This window comes from Marmota marmota, unplaced genomic scaffold (assembly GCF_001458135.2).
Source record: "Marmota marmota marmota unplaced genomic scaffold, marMar, whole genome shotgun sequence".
In the NCBI taxonomy this organism is placed as follows: Eukaryota; Metazoa; Chordata; class Mammalia; order Rodentia; family Sciuridae; genus Marmota; species Marmota marmota.
The window spans coordinates 22,806,796-22,827,912 of NW_026000082.1; the positions used below are offsets into that span (position 1 = coordinate 22,806,796).

Sequence of the window (21,117 nt, forward strand, 5' to 3'; positions counted from 1 at the left end):
CACCCATTCGCTCATCATTCCCTACCTTGCCTCCCTCCTCCTCCTCCCTCCTCCTCCTCCTCCTCCTCCTCCCCCATGTCCTTTCTCTACCTTGCTGGTCTCCCCTTTATCTTCATGAGATCCCTTAGTTTCCATTTTTCTCCCTAGCTTCCACATATGAGAGAAAACATATGGCCTTTGACTTTCTAAACCTGGTTTATTTTGCTTAACATGATGCTCTCCAGTTCCACCCATTTTCCTGCAAATGACACAATGTTGAGTATGTAATATGTAGTTTAGCAAAAGTACACCAGCTTCTAGGGCGTTAATTCTTCCTTCTTGTAACTTGGGAGAGCTGACAGGTTTTTGGCTGGTTTTCACTTCCACACATGGGCTGTCCTGCTTTGGCAGGATATTTCTCCTGGATATAGTTTTTTTTCCAAACCTGGAGCAGAGTTAAGTCAGGGTTGGAGCTGGTCTCTTGATCTTTCACTTACTAGAAGGCCAGAGTTCTGTACCTTGTCTTTGTGGATGCCTTTCTCTGTCTTAGGTCAGGTTCTGCCTTCATGCTCCCTTTTCTTTTCATTCTTGGTTTGTTACGGGGACCACCTCTTCTTTGGGGAAAAACAGTGAAAGCACCAGTCTTCCGAGACTGGCTCTCTCAACTTCCATGAAACAGAACCTGGAGGGCAGCTGGCCTCCGCAGTCCTCCTCCCACTGCCCATGTGTCTGGGTTGAGCTTGGCTGAACTCAACCTCCACCTCTTGGCTGAGAGACTTTCTCACTCTCTTTGTCCAAGAGAGTCCCGACTGATGACTCTGTGGTGGTTTACTCCCAAGCTGGTGGGTCCTGCTGCTCACTTCCTGGTATATTTCTGAGCAAGGGGCTATAGGTCCGTCATTGTCCCCTTCCCTTCCTGTGAGCCTCCTACTAGTGGTGGGGCATAGCAGATGGACATTCCGGCTGCCAGGGGCCTCCTGCAGCCCACTAGAGGGAACTATGCCAGTCTCATTTCTGTCTCCATTCCTGCTGTCTCCTTGCCCGGTTAACTTCTCTGTTCTCTTCTTATCCAGTGAGGGTGGGGATGTGTCTGACCTGGGTGCTGGCTCTGTGGGCACTGGTTGGATGAAGGGCTCCATCTTTCCTTTTATCCTTCCTAGGGTTTAAGATGAAGAACTCACCTTGCTCTTTCCTCAGAGAGGCCTTCCCTGTTGTGTGCACTTGCTCCTCTCCCCCACTGGACCCCCTCGCCTATTCCCCCTCATCCCCTAATGGAGGTCCCAAAGAAGGAACGCCCCCCCCCCACTTGGTTGAAGACAAATGACCTTCCTCTCTCCCAAAGCCTAGTGATTCTTAGAAAAGCTCTTCCTCTTCTTTTGTTTAATATATGCATAGTTTGTACCTCGTGGGCAGAAGCCACAGAGGGACCCAGCAAGAGTCTTGTGGTCTTGCCAGCCTTCTCTGTGGGTCACTGGCCACTTTTGCAGAGCATCTGCCCCTCTCAAGTGTACTGAGAACCAATCTACCTGGTGTCTGATCATTTCCACTAATTTGTAATGGCAGTACTGGAAATGCTTGGAGCACAGGGGCCTATCACCAGGCTTGGCTTGGAAAAGAAGGTGGAAGGTTTTGGAAAGAGAAGAAGAAGAAGGAAAGGAAAAAAGAAATGAAAGAAGGGAGGTAAGGTGGGAAGAGGAATGAAGGAAGAAAAAGGGAGAGAAGAAAGTAGGAAGGAAGAGCCAATGAAGAAATGGGAGGGGGAGAAAGAAAGAAAAAAAAAGCAAAGAAGCAAAGAGAGGAAAGTATGTTCAACCCTTACCCCTACCTTCAAAGCCCAGCACATCTAAGTTGGGACTTGGTAACCTCAAGAGTCTTTTGAAAAAGTTTAAAAAATTGAGTGTAATTTACATATAACGAAATTCATGGTTATAAGTGTACAATTCAAAGGGTTTTTAACAGGTATCTATACTTGTGTAGCTTCTATCGTAATCACAATATAGAACATGTCAATCATTACCAAAAGTCCCCCCATGTCTCATTCAATCAGTTCTCCCACTCCTATCTCTTGGCCACCATTGATCTGGATTTTTGACACTAGAGTTTACTTTTTTTAGCATTGCATCTAGATGGAGTCATATAGTATGCACGCTTTTCTTCTGACTCCTTTTGCTGAGGATAATTCGTTGAGATTCATCTGTGTTATATTTATCCGTACTTCATTCTTTGCATAGCTGAATAGTATTCTGATGAGAGGGTATACAGGTTAAGCATTCCTAATCCAAAAATCTAAATCCAAAATGCTCCAAAACTCAAAAACTCTTTGAGCACTGACAGAACATCATAAGTGAAGAATTCCATACCTGGCCTGTGTGATAGGTCACAGTCACAATGTAGACACCAAGAATATTATATAAAATTACCTTTAGGCTGTGTGTATAAGGTGTGTGTGAAACATAAATTTTTTTTTTTGTGTGTGTGTGTGTGGTACTCAGGATTACATCCAGGCCCTTGTGCCTGCTGGGCAGGTGCTCTACTACTGAGCTACACCCCCAGACCTTTTAATTTAATTTTGAGACAGGGCCTAGCTAAGTGGCCCAGGCCAACCTTGAACTTGTGATTCTCCTACCACAGTCTCCCATGTAGCTAGAATTACTATGTGTGCAACACAGCACCAAGCAAAAACAAAGATGAATTTCGTATTTAGATTTGGGTCCCATTCCCAAGATATCTCATTGTGTGTATGAAAATATTCCAAAATTGGAAAAAACCTGCAATCTGAAATGTTTCTGGTTCCAAGCATGTCAGATTCGGTGTACTTAACGTGCATAATTAGGAAAAAAAAATTCATTCACCTATTGGTAGAAATCTGGGTTCTTTCCAAAGTTTGCCTATTGCAAATAAAGCTTCCAAGAACAATTAGGTACACGTCTTTGTGTTCATATCGTTTTATTGCTCAGGAAAATACCTAATCAGGTCTCTTTTGGAATGTCCATTTTGCCTGTCTTTGTGCCAATCAGCCTGTCACCAGGTTCTTTTTTCCTTCCTGTGAGTGAACAATCAGATTATAATAGGATTTTGGATACCACCATCTGTGCTAGGCCCCAGGAATTACTTAGACACTGTATTGTAATTGTCTGTTGACCTGTTTGACACCCTCACTAGACAATTTGGCATAAGAAGTAAGAGCACAGGCATTGAATCCAGACTTATAGGGTTCATCTCCCAACTTTGTTACATACTATATGACCTTGAACAAGTTATTTAGCCTCTGTGTGCCTCACCTGCAAAATGAGGGGTAATACCAGTAGCTACCTCATGAGCTTGAAAGATACATAACCGGATAGATAGATAGATAGACAGCCCATACTAAATACTGTGTTGTTGAGAGACTTGACAAGAATGGGTATTGGGGTCTGACATGCACATTTTAGGCTCAAGAGGAGTCTGGAAGAGTCTCTGTCAACTGCTCTGCTACCTGGGAACCTGACCTCTCATTGGGCAGCAAAATCAATTTCTTTATCCTGGAAGGACAGCACTTTCCCCCTTGTTACCAGCTCATCTCCCAGATGGATACCTCTCTTTACCACTTGAATTGAAGTTTGTCCATATTTCCCACTTGCCAGTGTTGCTGGGGGTGGAATCCAGGACCTTACCTCTGGCAGGTGAGTGCTGTACCACTGAGCTACAAAACCAGCCCTTGAGTTGAAGTTTTGTTTCTGTTCTTCATGTTTATTATTCTTTAAACAATATAACTACAAACTACAAGGGGACCCCATCTTTTTTACTCTGTCCCACTTCCTTCTCCAGCTCTGGGTCCAGACATAGCAACCAAAGAAGCAATATGGACTGGAGAGGCCCGCGCACATACTCTTAAATCCTCCTAACCTAGTTGTCATCGGTCTCTATGTTTCACAGGGCTTGAATCCCTGGGTTGATTGGAGACATGGCAAAGGAACCACAGGCCAGGGATATTAGTCTTACAGCTCTGCCCAGGATGTGACTGCTGGAGCAGCCTCCATAGTAGCCAGTCATGGATTCCCATCTCAGGCCCTGGCACTTCTGCAAGCCAGGTACTGAATCTCTGGAAGGCAACTCTCTTCTCAGGATGGGGACATTTGGCCCATCGAGAGCATAGTTGGAGACAAGGAGGTGGTCTCACAGGCTTTAATCCAGAGATAGAAGCACTTTGGGGGCCTGAACTTTTCCTCTCTCCCATAGTAAGATGATTCAGGACTAGTGTGATCAAAAAGAACTAGAAAGATCAAAATGACGGATTGATCTTTGATATTTGCTAAAGTGAGGTACCTGAGCAGAAACTTCCCATGGGCAGAGTAAAATTCTAAAGTGCATTCCTCCAGGGGCCTGGTGATGTAGGTCTAGGAACTCAGAGGGGTCCAGCATGAAAACTACCTTTTATGGAGCAAAAGCATGGTGTAAATGTCCTCCACACATATCTCATTTAATTCTACTCTGTGAGTAGAAGGTGAGCATGTCCCCTTACAGCAGTGGGTTCCATCAGGGGGCTTCAGATCTTATTGGTCTGGGGTGAGGCCTGTGCATTTAGACTTTCAAACACTTCCCCTTCCCCCAGTGTTTTTAATGTGTAGCTGGGTCAGGAATTATTTTATAGACAAGGGAATTGAGTTTTCAGAGGTCAAGGTCATGGACTCAAGGTTGCACAGCTGTGCGTGAAGGTGCAACTGGAATATAGGCCATGTGGCTACATTCCTTGGATCTGGGCACCCTGTTCTGCAGGCTAATCAGCGAACTGTCTGCACTGGTTCCTGGTTGCTGGGCAGGAGATAGCCGACAGGGACACAGAGATGCTAATGGCTTTTCAATGTCTGTTTGCTGACCTAACCCTCTTTAAGAGTCTGGGTGTGTATGTGCTCTGAGTCTGAAAGGCTCCCAGGACAGAAAGCTGCTGACCCTGGCTCCCAGCCCACTCAGCAGAGGAGCACGCCATCCGTCCTTCAGCTCTCGGTCCAGGCTTAGTTTGGTCACATCTGGGTCCAAGAAAACAATGATAGATGTTTCTTGATTTCTTTTCCCTTGTGAACCCCCTAGTCAGGTATGAATGTCTTGGATCTTCCCAAGGAAAGCAGGATAGGACAGGTTGGATCAGCAGGGGTCTTTTCTGTGCCTCACGTCCAATATAACTACAGCAGTTTCAAGGACTGAGTGCCAGCTGTATGCATCCACACAGCACCTTCCAGAAATGACCTCATTTTATCCCCTGAGGAATCTTGTGAAGGAGGCACTAGTATCTCCATTTTTCTTATGGGGAAACTGAGCCGCAGAGAATCTAGTGGCAAGAATTAGAGTAATCCTAATTCAGCTTTGGGGCTGAAGTCTTAACCATCATACTACATGCCCTCCTATGGATTATGTTACTCAATTCTTTAATTGTTTCTGGAGCATCATCTGACCCCCCAGCCTGATGACAGACTTTTAGCAGGGGGACATTTCTCCATTTTGCCATTTCCAGCACAAGGCTGGATTGATAGCAGGAGTTCATAAATATTAGTTGGTTGATTTATTTGTTTTATTTCAATTGGTTGTATTTCTGAGGATTCTGCAATGTCATTGTACTGTGATATAATATATGTCCCAGGAATGTAACACACATTATCCAGTGTTTTATTCCTTGACTTTGAAGTATTTCTGAATACTGTAAAACATCTCACATTCAATTTTAGTAGTTGTTCTGAATTCACACCCCATAGATATCCACGAAGAGCACTCTGTACACTTCATGGGCCTGCATATCTTCCTGTGAGAGATTATTTTTTGGGACAGAAACTATTCTGAATGGTAAGGGTCCCTGTACCACCAGCCCCCTGGTATGAGGCTATTTGTTTGGTGGGTTTTTCCAGGGTAATTCACGCAAAGTCCTGTCCAGATTTACTAGCACACATGGCTAGCCCTGTGCCTACACCCTCTTGGGCCACTTTGACCAGTTCTGCATGCCCATCTATGCTCTTGGTAAAGCCCACCACCTTCTCAGGGGATTGCCCTCTGCCAACAGAGATGGAGTTCCTGGGAGTGAGTGGCATCCCCCAGTGGCAGTCAGGAGCCAGTATTAACTAGGGTGAGGTGGGGCAGCTGAAGGTTCTGCCACTTGGCCTTGGTGTTGGGGGACAAGCTCAGAGGAGGTGCAGGTTACATCCTGGAAGGCTCATTGGGAGGGGCTGGGATGTACCCTGAGGTCACACCTGACTGTCCTCTTCCCTTCTCTCCTGCTTCCTCCGCTCCCTCGCACACCCCCCTGGAAGCCTTTCTTCAGTGAATCACTTGCTCAGGAGTCCTTGTCTTAAGGTTTGCTTCTGGGAGACATTACCTAAGATGAGGACATGATGAGGACATGAGGGTTGGACACCATTTAGACAGTAAAATACCTCTCATATTCTCTACTATGAGTGCATATTAGTGTCCCACATTTTCTCCCAAACCTCCACACAAGCTGGGGGACCCACCTTGTAAGGGGCACTAGCCCATCTTTTTCCTCCTCACACCCAGCACTTTCCAACTCCCTCTCTCTCTCCCTATTCACCAAACTGACCTCTACTCTTGTTTCTGTTTCACTCATCTAACAGTCACCATTCCTGTTGCTTGAGTTCCTGCTTGTGCCAAGCATGCTTTTAGGTACTGGGACTCTACCAGTGAACAAAACAGAAAGCTTGCCCTCCGGCCCTTGCATTTCTACAAGGAGAAGAAGACAGTAAACAAGCGTACACCTAAAGAAGCGTGATATCTTCGTTAAGATGAGGCTAGAATAAGCTCAGTGACGTGATGGAGGCCTGGAGGAGCAGCTCCCTGAGCCGCATGTGCCCATCTCTTCAGCCCTTGCACACCCAGCTACACCTAGGCACTGCTGGCCTCGTCTCTCAAAATGCTGATGGCGTGGCTCCGTCTTCCACGTTTTCGCTCTCTGAGTGGCATTTAGGAAGATCATTAAAACTCGGGATGCTTTTCTTTCCCTTGGCTTCTGAGGCTCCTGGCCCCCTGCCTGCTCTTTTTGGTTACTGCTGCTTCTCCTGCTGTCCACTGCCCTCTCTGCTGGGCTGCTGATGATGGTGATTGGAGTTCTGCAGAAACTGAGGATGTCTCTTCTTACTGTGTCCTTCATCCCTGGTGAAGATGTCACCTCCGTGGTTTCAGCTTTCACACCTTTGATCTAGCCTGCCCTCCAGAACACCTGATTATAAATTATAAACTCCTTCTCGACATCTCCACTGGGGTGACTTGACATGTGCACAGTTCTGACCAACATCATCTCACGCTCACTGCCCACCCCACTAGCCCCCAGCCCCTGCCTTCAGCTTTGGAGTCTCCTCTCCAGACATAGCTTTGTCTCAGGAAGGGGCAAGTTATGGTTTGGATCTGGGATGTCCCCTGAAGGCTCATGTATTGGAGGCTTGGTCCCCAGTATATCAGTGGCAGGGCTTTGAGGAAGTGATTGGAGAGCTCTGATCTCATCAGTGGATTAATCCATTGACAGCTGAATGACTGCTGGGAGATGGTGGAGACTCTAGGTGGTGGGACCTGGTGGAGGGGAGCGGGTCCTTGAGGGTGTGCCCTTGGGAACTTTATCTTGTCTCAGCTCTGTCCTCTGTCCTCTCTGCTTCCTGGCCTCCAGGAAGTAAGCAGCTTTCCTCTGCCACACCTTTCTACCATGATGGTTTGCCTTGCCTCAGGCTCAAAGCAATGGACCCAGCCAACCATGGACCCAAATCTCTGAAACCATTAGCCACAATCAATCTTTCCTCCTTTTGGTTGTTTCCCGTAGGTATTTATCACAATGACAAAAAAATTGACCAATACAGGGCACCACTGTTGTGTGTCTCTCCGCTGCTTGAGTCTGAAACCCAACTTCATCCTCTCCTCTCTGCCACCTGCCAATACCTAATCTCTCACTAACCCCCACGCATTCCTCTTCCTAAGGGTGAGTGTCTGAATCCATTTCACCTGTCCATCTGACTTCCACTCCCCTGTTCAGGCCACCAATGCTCGACTGCTACAAGTTTCCTAGTTGTTATACATTCTTCCTTGAGTATTCCAGACTGTTCTTTGCACTGGCCTGATCCTCTCTGTGGTTTCTTGCTGAACTAAAGATAACAGAAAGTTCTTCATGAGGCCTGCATGGCCCTAGAAGATGGGCCCTGCCCACTTTAGCCTCATCTCTGGCCACTCTCCTTTGTCCCTCCCTTGGCCTTCCCTCAACAGCAAGTTCTTCTCTGTTGAAGGCTTTCCACAGACATTTTGTTTGCCTCAGAATGCTTTTCAGAGGCCTTTGGGGCCAGGCCTGTATTTGTGAAGGGGCTGCATTCTTCTCCCTGAGGTATCATGATCACCATAAGGCATCGTCTTATGCAGAGAAGATGAAAATAATACAACCGACGAAAAATCTGTTTGATTCGCAGTCTCACTGTGCACCAGAAATGCTTTAACAGACTGATGATAGAATAGTCTTTCTACAAGGAAGGACCGGTCTCTCCCTCCTCTTCCCTGATTTGAATCTGGGAGTGGCTTCTGGGAATCCACCCAGGTATAGTAGCAATAGCCACATTCACTGGTCACCTGTGTGCTAGGCACTTCCTTGGGTGTGTTAGGATTTCTATCACATTAAATCCTCACCACAGCCCTACAGGGCAGGCTTTATTCTGTCTATCCTACAGGTGAGGAAACTGAGACCAGAGAGGCAAAGTTGGCACAGGAATGTCTGGAGCAGTTGGTGGGGAAGGTCTGCACGTGGCTGGTCCTGAAGCAGCCAAGTGTGTTGGTACTCAGCGTGGGGCCTAGCAGCCTCTCTGATCTTGTTCTGTCCCCTACCCAAGCACTCACAAGGTCTGTGCTTCCCATAAAGGGCTTTGTAGTTCAAAAGGAACCCAGAAACTCCTGATAAGTCCTCTCTAAAATGCCTGGGTTCTGCTGACAGGTCAGGAGATCATGGCCTGAAAACATTTGGGTGCAGGGATAGGAATGTAGATTTGGAGAAAAGTCAGGCTGGGTTTGAATGAGAGGCTTACCGGTGTGACGAAACACCTTAGACTGAGTGATTTATAAATAACAGAAATGTATTGCTTGCAGTTCTAGAAACTGGGAAATGTAAGATGAAGGCAACAGCAATTTGTGGGAATTTGGGCAGATTATTCTTGCAGCCTCAGTTTCTTCACCTGTGAAGTGGGGATAATAATAGTACTTCATGGAACAGAAGTGTGGGTGTGTGTGCACGCATGTTTGTGTTCATTCGTGCGCATGTCCATGTGTGATCAGTTTACAGGTAGGAGGGCTGACCTGAAGACAGCTAGCCCTGAAGGTTCTCACCTGTAGGATGTAGTGGAGAACCACACAGGACCTAAAGAGAGGATCCCAGACCTTTACTCTTGGGTTATGTGAGGGCACTATCTGGAGATGGGTGCAAGAAGGACTTTGGGTCTTGGAGTTGCCAGCAGTTCTTTCATGGCTGGACCCAGATCACTTGCTTCCTTTCTCTTGCTCCATCCTACCTCCAGGGATGACTGTCTGGGAAGGAAAGGCCTTCCCTTCTGTCCTGCTGGCTTGGTGTCCATTGACCGTGACTTAATAGAAACCAAATTTTCTTGCATGTTGGATAAAAAGATCCGGAATTAGTTTTGTGTCCATTCAATGAGAACTTTGATTCCAAGGTGCACCAAGACTGAATCAAATTAATAAGAAACAGATGAAACCATTATTTCCTGCCCCAGGATGCTAGGAGATTGAACAACTCATCTATCATGTAGAGTACAGGGACCATCTGAGAACACAGTAATGTCACTGGTGATGGCCCTGCTTCTAGCACTTTCCTTTCTTTCTGCTCTACCTCCTCACCCTGGTCCTCCTTCTCCCAGCACAGGAGAAGTAGTCACTCAGGGTTACACCTCTCGAAAAGGGGGGATCTCACCCCTGCATGCTGTCCTTGAAGTTAGTTCTGTCAGAGATCCTCTGTGTGACCAAATTCCTTCCATGCTCTTCTGAGCATTGTTTTAGTTGGGCCTCAGCTTCTGAACCTCTGTGTTTATCTTTGCATTGTCCAACTTTAGAAAGAATCCAGTTTGGTCAGAATCTCCCACTGTCAATATCCAATCAGCTTAATATCCAATCAGGTTCCTCAGCTGTCCTAGTCCATGTGCACTGCTGTGACGAAACACCTTAGACTGAGTGATTTATAAATAACAGAAATGTATTGCTTGCAGTTCTAGAAACTGGGAAATGTAAGATGAAGGCAATAGCAATTTTGGTGTCTGATGAGGACCTGTTCCTCATAGATGGTACATTCTGTGTCCTCACATGGCAGAAGGGGCTGGGGTGCTCCCTTCAACCTCTTTTATAAGGACATGAATGCCATTCATGAGAGTGGAGCCTACACAACTAACCCCCCTCTAAAGGGCTCACCTTTCAATACTGTCATCATGGGGGATAAGTCCTAATATATGAATCTGGGGACATCATCATTCAGACCACAGTGTCATCTTCTACCATTGCTCAGGTGATCTCGTCACCCTGGCCTGCCTGCAGTGAGAAACCGGTTGGGTTGCTTTAGCTTTGTGATGTTTCTTCTTGGAAACTTTCCATCCACTCATGCCCACCACACTGCTGGCTATGAATTCCCACTTTTCCTTGCTGCATTTGGTGTGTGTGGGGGTGCAGTCTCTCCCCGACTGCAAAGCCCCAATGCAGTGGCCCCTACGCCTGTTGTGATTGTTTCCTGAATAAATCCACCATGTGATTTTTTAGCCGGTCCTCTGTGACTGCTGTCAGGATCCTCTGTCTTACTGGGGTCACCTCTTCCTGAAGACTCCAGGTCCCATTGAGACAGGAGAATTGGAGCTAATTAAAAGGCACGGTTTTATGAGCAGGGATCCAGGGCACTTGGAGAGACGGGCCTCTCAGACTGAGAGGAGTTCAACATGGACAGCAGCGAAGCCGTGGACTAGGCACCTAGCACATTGCCTTCATAGACACTGACAGGAAATGCTCCATCTCTAGATAAAACCCCTGCTCACAGTGACCAAGGAGGACAAGATAATTCAGCACTTACTGCCGAAGAAAAGGACTGTTTATAAACTCCTTGACACTCCAGGTCTTTTAGCATCTTTCAAAATCCTGAGGCTTTTTAAAAATAAAAGCTAGCATTTACTGAGAGTTTTACTTTGAAGCCAATGTTGTTTTTAATCCCCATTTTATAGAGGGGAAAACTCTTCATGGAAAAGTTCGGTGATGGACCAAATGTCACAGAGCTATACATGGCAGAGCTGTGATTTGTACCCAGGAAATTTGGCTCCAGAACATGCCCCCTTCTCCCTCCCACATGGTCAGCGACGTTAGTACATGTTAATATGCATCAGTAGTAATGGTTGCTCACTCAATATATAATATATTATAAACTCATACTCAACTGATAATCATTGGAGGCTGTTGTGAGTGCTTGATAGTATTTTAGTAACCAACAGGGCATCTGGACCAGTGAATGGTCTTTCTTTTGGAATTTTCCTGCTTCTCTCCTCAACTTCTGGAAAGATCATTCCAGAGTTGACGGCAGATCTCTAAGGACCTGCTACAGTGGGAGAGGTTTGCCTTTCTTCTCTATTTCCCACTTTCCCCCAGCACAGCCTCTTCCTTGCTCTAGCACTTCTTATAAGCCATCTTCTCATTTTCCCAGCCTAAGGCAAATAAATGTTTTTTTTTTGTCACCTGAAATGTTTCTGGAGGGTGGTTATAGCTGCACCCTCTCCTGCTGCCTAACTTCCTACCCCCAGGGCCTTCCTCAGCTCCCCCCCACTCCAGTCCTTAGCCACAGTGAACTTCCCTCAGGGCCACTCCTGCTCAAGGGACCTGCAGGAGGGATCAGGAAGTGAGCTCCTAGGCCCTCACTGGCTGGCACCCTCCACAGGGCTCTCAGGACAGACTTATTCGTTGGTGGGAAAGGGTGGTGACCCCTAGCCCTGTTTCTAAACCATCAAGGACCAGCTTTATTATTCTATTTCCAGAAAGAAATTTGAACCTTGTGGTTTCTTCATTTCTGCACTCTGAGATCGAAAGATTCTCACCTACTTATACCTCTAGTCAAATTGCAATCTTTAAACAATTTCTAAAATTTTATTTAGTCAGAAATGTACCCTTTCTCCCACTTAGCACTTTTGACTGGCCTGGGCTGGCCTGCATGAGTACTCTGGGTGGCTGACGGTCTGGCCCTGCTTTGTGGTTCACCTAAGTACTTTTTAAAAAAAATATATTTATTTTTTAGTTGTAGTTGGACACAATACCTTTGTTTTATTTATTTATTTTTATGTGGTACTGTGTATTGAACTCAGGGCCTTGCACACACTAGTTGAGCGCTCTACGCTGAGCCACAACCCCAGCCCCTCACCTAAGTACTTTGAGTCCGGTCACTATAGAATCTTTTGAAACTCTCAGCGTGGCCATTGGACCCCATGGCTCCGAATACCCAGGGTGAAAATTCTAGCAAAGGAGTAGAATTGAAAGCTGGGACCAGACTGTATAGATGTCCCTGGAAAGAAGGTTATGTGCAGGGAGACGAAGAGGAGCAGGTAGAAGGAAGTGGGGAAAGGTACCCTGGGGAAAGGTACACTCCAAGGGCATCCCACTGTTGGCTTAGTGGCACAAAGGGGCCGGCCTGTGCTCCAGTGAGTGGCTGCACCCTGTCAGGACCCAGGCTGCTTTTCCAAGTGAATCAATGTGACTGTGCTTTCCTGAAAGTATCAAGTGTCCCACTGTTTGGCTTGGCTAATTACTTCCTTGCTTGTACTCACAGACCTGTCTATACCAAAACTTGTGGGTTTTTCTTTTTGTCCTGGCTTGCTGGTGCAGGGTTTTGAAAAGTGGCCAGCCAGGGGACTCAGCATGTTCTAAAGGCCTGTTTCTCAGTTTGCTTAGTAAGGCCCAGCTATCTGTTAAATATAGAAAACATTTCACAATTTATTTTCAAGTAGACACACTTGGGACCTTCTAAAGCCCAGATGCAGAGGACCAGGATGTCCTTTAGTGTTGGTTTACAGCAGAGAGTAATTTCAAGTCTCAGGAACCCTGACAGAGGTCCCTGTCATGGAACTACCCCATTTGGAAACATCACGTTTGAATGCATGAATGCCAGCCTTGCTGGAGCTCGTTTTGAATTTCTGAATAAACATTTTGGGATTGCTGCAAGTTTGGGGAGTGGAAGTGTTTGGATGTTTACCATTCTCTGAGGGGTGGAAAGGAAGTAGGAGAAGCAAGTGGTGTGATCCTTGGTATTCAAATGAATGTAAACGATGTGGGGCAATGCTCAGTATGGGATGAGAGACACATTTGTAGTACATCTTTAAATGAAGGACTAAGGTCGATGCTAAATGTGCCATAGGCATTGGTCCTTAAGTTATTCTAAGAATGGGGTGATGTAAGAGTGTGGGCTTTGGCTACAAAATGCTATAGGGGAGTCCTGGTTTCTCCTGCAGTTAGCTGGGTAATTTGGGGCCATTGATTGCACTTTTCTGTAGCTCAGTTTCATCATCTGTAGAACAGGGAATAAGAACCATACTATGGCATAGAGTGGTTGGGGAAATTAAATGAGTTAATTTTTGCAAAGTGTTTTGAATGATGCCTGGCACTTAGAAACTCCTACATCAGGGGAATTTCTGAGATGTGAAGTGGCTTTTATAAAGGGCCCAGAGCTAGTTGACAGTGGATTTAGGATTTGCATCCAGTGCTCTCTGGCTCTAGAGCAAGGCTTCTCAGCCTCAGTACAAGTGATGTTTTGGGCCAGAGATTTTTTTTTTTTTTTTTGGCTGTGGGTTGCAGTCCCATGCACTGTAGGATGCATAGCTGCATCCTGGCCTCTACCACTGGATGCCAGTAGCAAGCCCTGTCTCCAATGGTGACAACCCAAAATGTTTCCAGACATTTTCAAACATCTCTAGGCCGAGGGGGTGGGGCATAAAGTTCAGAGGTCAACTCCCAAGGGTTCTCATTTAAGAACTACTGGGTAGGGGGCTTAACACTCTAGAGAGTTGGCCAACAGTTAATTTTTGCAAAGTGTTTCTCAATTTCAAGGTCAAAGCCCATTTCCCAGTTCCCACCTCTTCTCTTCATAGACCAGAGAAGTGGCCAGGACCATGGTGGCTGATGTTAGCACATGCTGCATTGGACTAGTTTCTGCATGTGGGCTCAGGCCAGTGGCTGTGATTTTGAACCATCCTCTTTCCCTCCTTTGGTCTGGTAGACATTTGGGTGAAATGCAGTCTCTGTTTTCACCAGATCACCAGGGAGGCCGAGCTGCGGGCTGGTTGGCGTTTTCTTTGCAGCTGTCAGCAGCAGAGCCTGAGCAGCCAGACTGACTGACTGCTTCCTTGGCAGCACAGCTGGTTGGCTTAATTGGACTTAGAATATGAAGAGTCCCAGAGCAGAGGGGTTGACTGAGCAGAAGAGAGTGAGATTCTTCACTTACTGGCACCGTGTCTTGTGGTGGCGATGGGCTGTGATTCAGTGCCAAGGCCAGTACAGAGCTGGTGTGGGCAAAGCTGATCTATCCTTGGCACCCAGTTGCTGGTTCTGCCCTCCACCCCCATTTATAAGAACCATATTGGTCAGCCACCTGGTGATTCTGACTTGATTCTTAGAAAATTCAGAGTTCACACCAGGTGACAGGCTGAAGGAAACAAACTTTTTCATAAAAGATAAAGCTCTCCCATTTGGAGCCCCTTAAAGGGAACTCTGCTGAGTTTTACCCCAACTCTTGCTTTTTTGGGTGGGTTAACAGTTTTACATCAGCATTCACAGCTCAGTGTCCAAAATGTTTCAGCTCTAGTTGGGATCCTGGGTTTTTCCTTATTTTCCCAACACGCTCCATTCCTGTAATGTGGAAAGATGATATTTGCTCCCGTGTTGAGTCACTGAGTGTTGATATACAGTCAGGAAACAGGCGGCTCTCTGGTGCTGACAGGACCAGATGTGCTATTATTTGCCTTAAAATTGTTCATGTGACATTTCCTTCTGTGAGTTTGACTCCATCCCTTTCTGTCAGCAATGAAGTCAGGACAGGAAGATGTGGCTGCAGGGAGCATTATAGAGACAGCTCATCAGTAAACAATTAACCCTAGTTCTCCCCTGGAGGGCCACACCTTGAGTGAGCTTGTTCTCTACCAGCCCCTGTGGGTGCTCAGGACAGAGAGAAAGTGAAGCCCCACAACCTTCTAGAAAGTTCGGTGAGCAGGGCTTTCCTTCCCAGCTGGAGGGAGCCCCCTTCATTCAGCTGACATTTGCTGAGTCCCAGCCAAGTCCTGTGCTGAGGGTGTGCCAGTGATACCTGCAAAGCTCCTGACCCAAAAAGAATTGACTCCCAGGTCATGAGAGGCAGCCCCATGGCCTGGCCCTCACGTGGAAATGTGTGTTCCCATTCCTCCTGCCCTGCTGCCACCACCAGTATATGGTTGGAAAGCACAGTTAAGAGGAAGTAAGTTTTGTGTTTTGACCAAGTTTACTTAAAACTCTAAATTCCCCCCATTAGAATGCAAACTCTTTTATGTGAATGAAATAAATGTGAGACCTGGTGTTGGGAGATTTCCTGGGTCTACTGCAGCTTCCTGGTCTCCTCCATGCTCCTGCACATTGACCAGAATTCTTGTCTGTTAGTCTGGGGCAAAAGGGGAAATCCCATGAGTCTGGGTACATGAATCATACCCCAGACATGTTCCCTGGAAAAGGGTTGGGTTGGGCAGTCCTTCCTGAGAAGTGCCACTGGGACATCCAGTGGTGGAGACCCTGGAAGGGAGCCGGAGCTTCTGGTGAAGAATGTGGGTGTGTCAGCCCACCCTCCCCACTGGCTCCTACATGGGGAGGGCAGGCTAGTCATTCCCACCTCTCCTTTTCACATTATCCAATAATTATGTGGTGAAGAACAGGAGAGGTGCCTGACTGGTGACCATATGCAGGTTACGTAAGTAAAGAAAGTAAACTGACCCCCCCCCCATTTCTCAGTTCCCCTGCCCAGCCTTGTAGAGAATTCTCCTCTCCGCAGCTGTGTGATCAGTCCACACTCTGCCCAGGTTTGGAGTGAGGATTCTGAAATCGTACAGTCATGAGCTAGAGTCCCAGCTCTACCGCTTACCAGCTGGGTGACAGTGGGAAACTGCTTAACTTCTCTGAGTCTCAGGCTCCTTATTTGTAAAATGGACCAAGGATTAAATGAGAAACTATATAAAAAGGGCCCATAGTTCTTCAGAACTCGACCAAGTTGTTGTCACTTTGCCTAGGAATCAACCTTTCCTGGCTTGGGTTCCCTCATCTGTCCCCTGAGCTCTTTTCAACTCTGGCTCTTATTTACTTTTTTGTTGTCCCATTAGGCTGGGTGTGCCTTGAGGACAGGGGCTATGTTTGGTTATCTTTGTGCCCAGTGCCTGGAACAAGGCAGCTGACCAGTAAGGAGCATCTACCACCTTCCAGGCTCAGTTCTGAGAACTTTACATGATAAATTTCTTAATCTACACAGCCCAGAGGTGGATACTCCTATCATTATTCCTGTATAGACAAGGAAAGTGAGGCACAGAGTGATTGGGTCACATGCCCAGTGGCACACAGATATTAATTGACAGAACCTGGATTTGAGCTTAAGAAGTCTGCTCCAGAACCTGCACTCTTAGCCACTATAAGCAAGCTGTCTCTTTAGAGTTGTTCATAGGATGGTGAGTGGGTGGGGCCATGTTGTAATGGTTGAATTATTTTTAGCTGTTAACTCTGGGCAAGAAGCTTACCTTCTCTAGCCATTTTTTTTGTTGGTGGAGTGGGTTTAGGGGCCTTGTAATGATTAGGTGGGAATAACAAATGTAAGGTAAACTCGAAGGCCCTGTTCAAAGTGAGGGTGGTCATTGCCTGCACAATGTCACCATTGTTATAATAATCCATAATTCCTAGTGTAAGCTACTTCTCATTACTGATATAGAGGGGACAATTCATTTTCCCTGGGACTTCCCAACTTCTCCACCCATACACACAGACCTGTTGAGAAAACGTGGGTCTCTGCTCTGCCGGGCTTGCTTACAAAGGAATACACTGAACTTCTGATCTTGACAGCCATGAAAGGGCCAGGGGCCCCGAGCTGAGCTTTAATCTTAGATATAGGTCTGGAATGGCAGTAGCTCTCTGGGAAGTGGACTGGCAGTGGAGGGGAGGCCTGAAGAAGTGGATGATGGTGCCAGTACCTCTAGACTCCTGCCTTTTGATATTCGAGCTGTGCAAAGCCATAACTTAAGAGTCCCAGTAAGGCCTCAGAATGCAACGTGTGCTTTACACTCTGTGTGTACGCATGTGTGACCTTGATTCTGGAAATAATATGTTCCATCTTTTCATTCCTGACCCTTTCTTGGGTGTGATTTGAGCTGTTTCATTGGCTTGTGTGTCTGATGACGCCTTTACTCTCTGTAAGGCCCCCTCAGTCCGCCTGGGTTCCGTTTCCTCGCTAGCTCCCCTTCAGCCCTGTTGCATGTGGCCAGTCTCCTGGGTTGACCTCCCTTTCTCCTGCTCCTCTCTCCTCATGCATTTGCTTGAAAACACCCCCTGCTGGAGAAGAAGGGCCTTGATATGTCTTAATAGTGGGTATTTCATATCAGCTGAGCAGAACAGCAGGGCTGGGGAATGCTCCATGTCTGCGTTGCTCACTACAGGAACCACTAGCCTCATGTGGCTGTTGAGCATGTAAAATGCAGCTGGTGCAACTGAGGATTGGAGTTTTCATTTCATTGTATCTTAATTAAATTGAAAAGCCACATGTGACTAGCATTTTACACAGTGTAAGTCTAGGAAATGTGGCACATGGAAGAATCAAATCAAGTTCAGTTATGCCGTGTGGGAACTTGGGATTCTTTATCCTTAATCAGGGCACTTGGTTCTAATAGTGAAGTTGTGTCAGGTTGTGTACTCAGGTCTTCCAAAAGCCTCCTGCCTCCCTTGTCAGGTGAAGTAGAAACTGAATGTATTGGATGTGGTAATGGTAACCTAGTTTGCCACTTCATTTCCACTAGCACATTGCCCCTTGTAGCCCAGGCTGCTCAATGGATGGTAGGTGCAGATGTGTGAGGCTCAGGGGATCCTAGGGACAGCCAGTAATAATTAGACTTTGCCTTAAATGACTGTGAACCAAATACATAAATCCCACTATGTCTAAACTGGATTTATCCCCAAATCAAATTCCCCTTAGCTGGATCCCAGAATGCCTATAGCTGCTATAACACCCCAGATATGAACACGAGGAGAACTGTAGCAGGAAGAGACATCAGATGGAAAAGGATAGTTATCTTCATCAGCTGCAATGAAAATATCTTACCATTGCAACTGCAAAATTATCTCAGAAGTCTGAGAATACATTGCCAAGCCCTTGGAGCCCGAAGTGTTCTTCATTAGCAGCACAGGAAATCTGTGTTGGCTGCCACTCTGAGCCCCAAGAGTCTTTGTCTTAAAAATGGAAAGAATAAGGCCCAATTCAATGAGTTTCATGGGTGTTCAATGAACTGTATTTGAAAGGCTATTAACCTTGAACCCAAAGAAGAGATATTTAGAAGGTAGAAAAAGGGAAGGAAGGAGGAAGGGAGGAATGAATGAATGAATTCATGTTTGCTAGCATCTGCTTCAAATAGGGACTGCTGCTTTGAATTCAGAGTCCCTCAGACCTCTGAGCAGTCCTAGGGGAGCCCCAACCAAGTCATTAAGGGGGTGGAGAACTGGATATTGAAGTCAAGCTCACATGAAGTCAAGCACCCAAGGAAATTTCTGAGTGGGAAGAACTTGGTAATTATCCTCAAACTAAGTCTTGCTGCTCCTGAGTTTCCCACAAGCGGAGGTTGTGTCTTGAGTTTTGTTAAGGCCAGAGAAGGGCCTTAAGCACGGTGAGACTGGAATTGGTTAAGCCTATATAGAAAGGGACTGCTCAACCAAGACTATGGGTACCTAATGCCCTTAGAATATGACAGCTATGTCTAAGACCCTCCCAAAAAAGTTTCTCTACCTGTTGAGAGCCACAGCCGAAGGGGCCCCAGCAAACTTCCAGCTGCCAGCAAACTTCCAGCTGCCGGCTGATGATTGGCTCACAGCGGCCCCAGCAACATCTAGCTGATTGGCTCCTCGGCCCCAGCAACATCTAGCTGATTGGCTCCTCTGCGGTGATGCTCATTGGGCTGTTTCCCTGCCCTTTCAGACCACGGAGCTGCTCATTGGGGGACTTTTTTGGCTCCGCCCACGTGACCCAGCCTGTCGGCCTCAAGAGCAGGAGGATTGGGGGAGGTGGAGAGAAGCTGGTGTGGGAGAGAGAGGCTTGTGGAAAGCCGGTGGTGGCAGTTGAGGCTCTGAGGATTTTTCCTGAGAGGCTGTTTTGTTTGGCGTGTGTGGTTCTAAAAATAAAGTTAGTTTCTTTTGACAAGTGGCTTCTGATTGTGCCCAGCCAGACTGCGGCATCTACCAAAGTGCCATACTCTCTAGTCTGAAAATTAAAGGTTAGGCCAAAAGTTATGGCAACCTTAGTGAGAGATTCTTTGTCTATAAAAGGTGAATCTGAGACCCTGGTCCCCGACCTGGGCCTTATCTGGCTCCTGTTCTCTGCCCAGTATGGCAGACAGCTGGGGGATGGGGACTGGTGACAAGAGTCCTGGGAGGAGCCTGGGCTTGGTGGGGAGACACCATGAGACTCCAGTATAAGTGAAATCATTCTGTCTCCTCATTTGCTGGTGAGGAGGTTTGGGCCTGATAACCTCTGAAATTCCTTCCAAACGTGGGTATGTTGGGAGTGACCTAGCTTTCTGAGATTGGTGAGATGGGCAATGTCAGCAGAAACACAAGTTTTCCAACCCCTGACATCCTGATTTCAGTTCTCCACCCTTCCTCTGCATCAGCCACACTTGCCTATAATCTGTGATGGTCACAGGCAGCCATGGAATGCTGCACACAGATGGCATTGCAGTGATCCTGCCCATCCTTCCAGATGGCAGAATTACACATGTTCATGCTTGGCTGGGCCAGAAGGAGGAGGATTCTAGACAGAGGTCTGGGGATGGGGTATGGCTGAATGGTTGAGTGCTTACAGAGCATGCACAAGGTCCTGGGTTTGATCCCCAACACCAAAGGGTGGGTTGTCAGGAATAGTGGGTATAATATCATAAAAAAGCAGGCAATTCATATCTCTGTCTGTATGCATAGAAAAATACTGGAAGGAATTTATCCAAAATGTTAATAGCATTTCTCTGAATGTGGTACAATAATGCATCACTCTTTTTTTTTCCTTAATTATTTTCAATCCCTCTCCCAATTTTTTTTATGTTAAGAAAGTATGATTATATTTTGGAGTTGGGGAATAGGTCAGAGGTATTCATAAGGAAGAGATGGGGTGGCCCCTGTCTTCCTGGGAGAACCCAGGGAAGTCATACCTTAGCTGGAGTGAGAACCACACAGGGAACTTGTTAAAATCGCAGGTTCTGGGACACCAGCATCTCCCAGAGATTCTGACTCTATGGGTCTGGGGAGGGACCTGGAATCTGCCATTTGCACAGACCTTCCAGGGACTACCCTTTAAGGTAATGGCGGCCCAGGAACTCTGTCTTCCCTTGGTGCTGGGTCAGCGGAAGTGTTAGGATTGATCTAGCTGATAGCAGGTGGCTGAGCTGAGCTGAACATCCAGGTCAATCTGGGACTCTGTCAAGATCTCATCTCCATGTGGCTGGGTGGGGACAGGCAGGGAGAAAGTAGTGAGAAGTAACCTGCTGAGCTCTCAGAAGAGCAGGCTGTGCCAAGGGCAACTTGCTGCCCAGTTCTGTGCCCATCAGTCACTGGAGGGCCAGCTCAGTCCTGAGAGGTCTTAGGTTCTCTTTTGGCCCTGGAGAAGTTGGCTCAAAACCAAAGTTCTGGCTCCACTGCTTATCAGTTGTTTAGGTATAGATACGTTGTGATTTTCAGCCTCTGTGTTGTCATTTGTGTCATGTTGATGATGTCACCAAACTCCCAGGCATTTGGTGGGAGATATTAGTGGCCCATGGCAGGAGGTCAGTAAGCATTGGTTGCCTATTCTGTCTTGCACTTTGGCTCTTTGAAAGGAGAGCAGCGTGGAGGACCTCAGCCGGGGAATGAGGCCGCAGTCTCATTGCT

The 21,117-nt window shown here is 46.8% G+C and overlaps 1 protein-coding gene and 1 long non-coding RNA gene across 4 annotated transcripts in view; one reads left to right on the forward strand and one right to left on the reverse strand.

Moving 5' to 3' along the window:
* Hivep3 (HIVEP zinc finger 3) overlaps window positions 1–21,117 on the forward strand; it is a 458,107-nt gene that overhangs the window by 119,233 nt on the left and 317,757 nt on the right. The gene's annotated exons all lie outside the window — the stretch shown is intronic.
* LOC125620420 lies at window positions 7,055–17,183 on the reverse strand. The gene is made up of 3 exons (XR_007352077.1): window positions 17,045–17,183; window positions 14,942–14,949; window positions 7,055–7,067 (listed from the first exon to the last, which is right to left on the reverse strand). It is a non-coding gene; the product is annotated as an uncharacterized LOC125620420 (long non-coding RNA).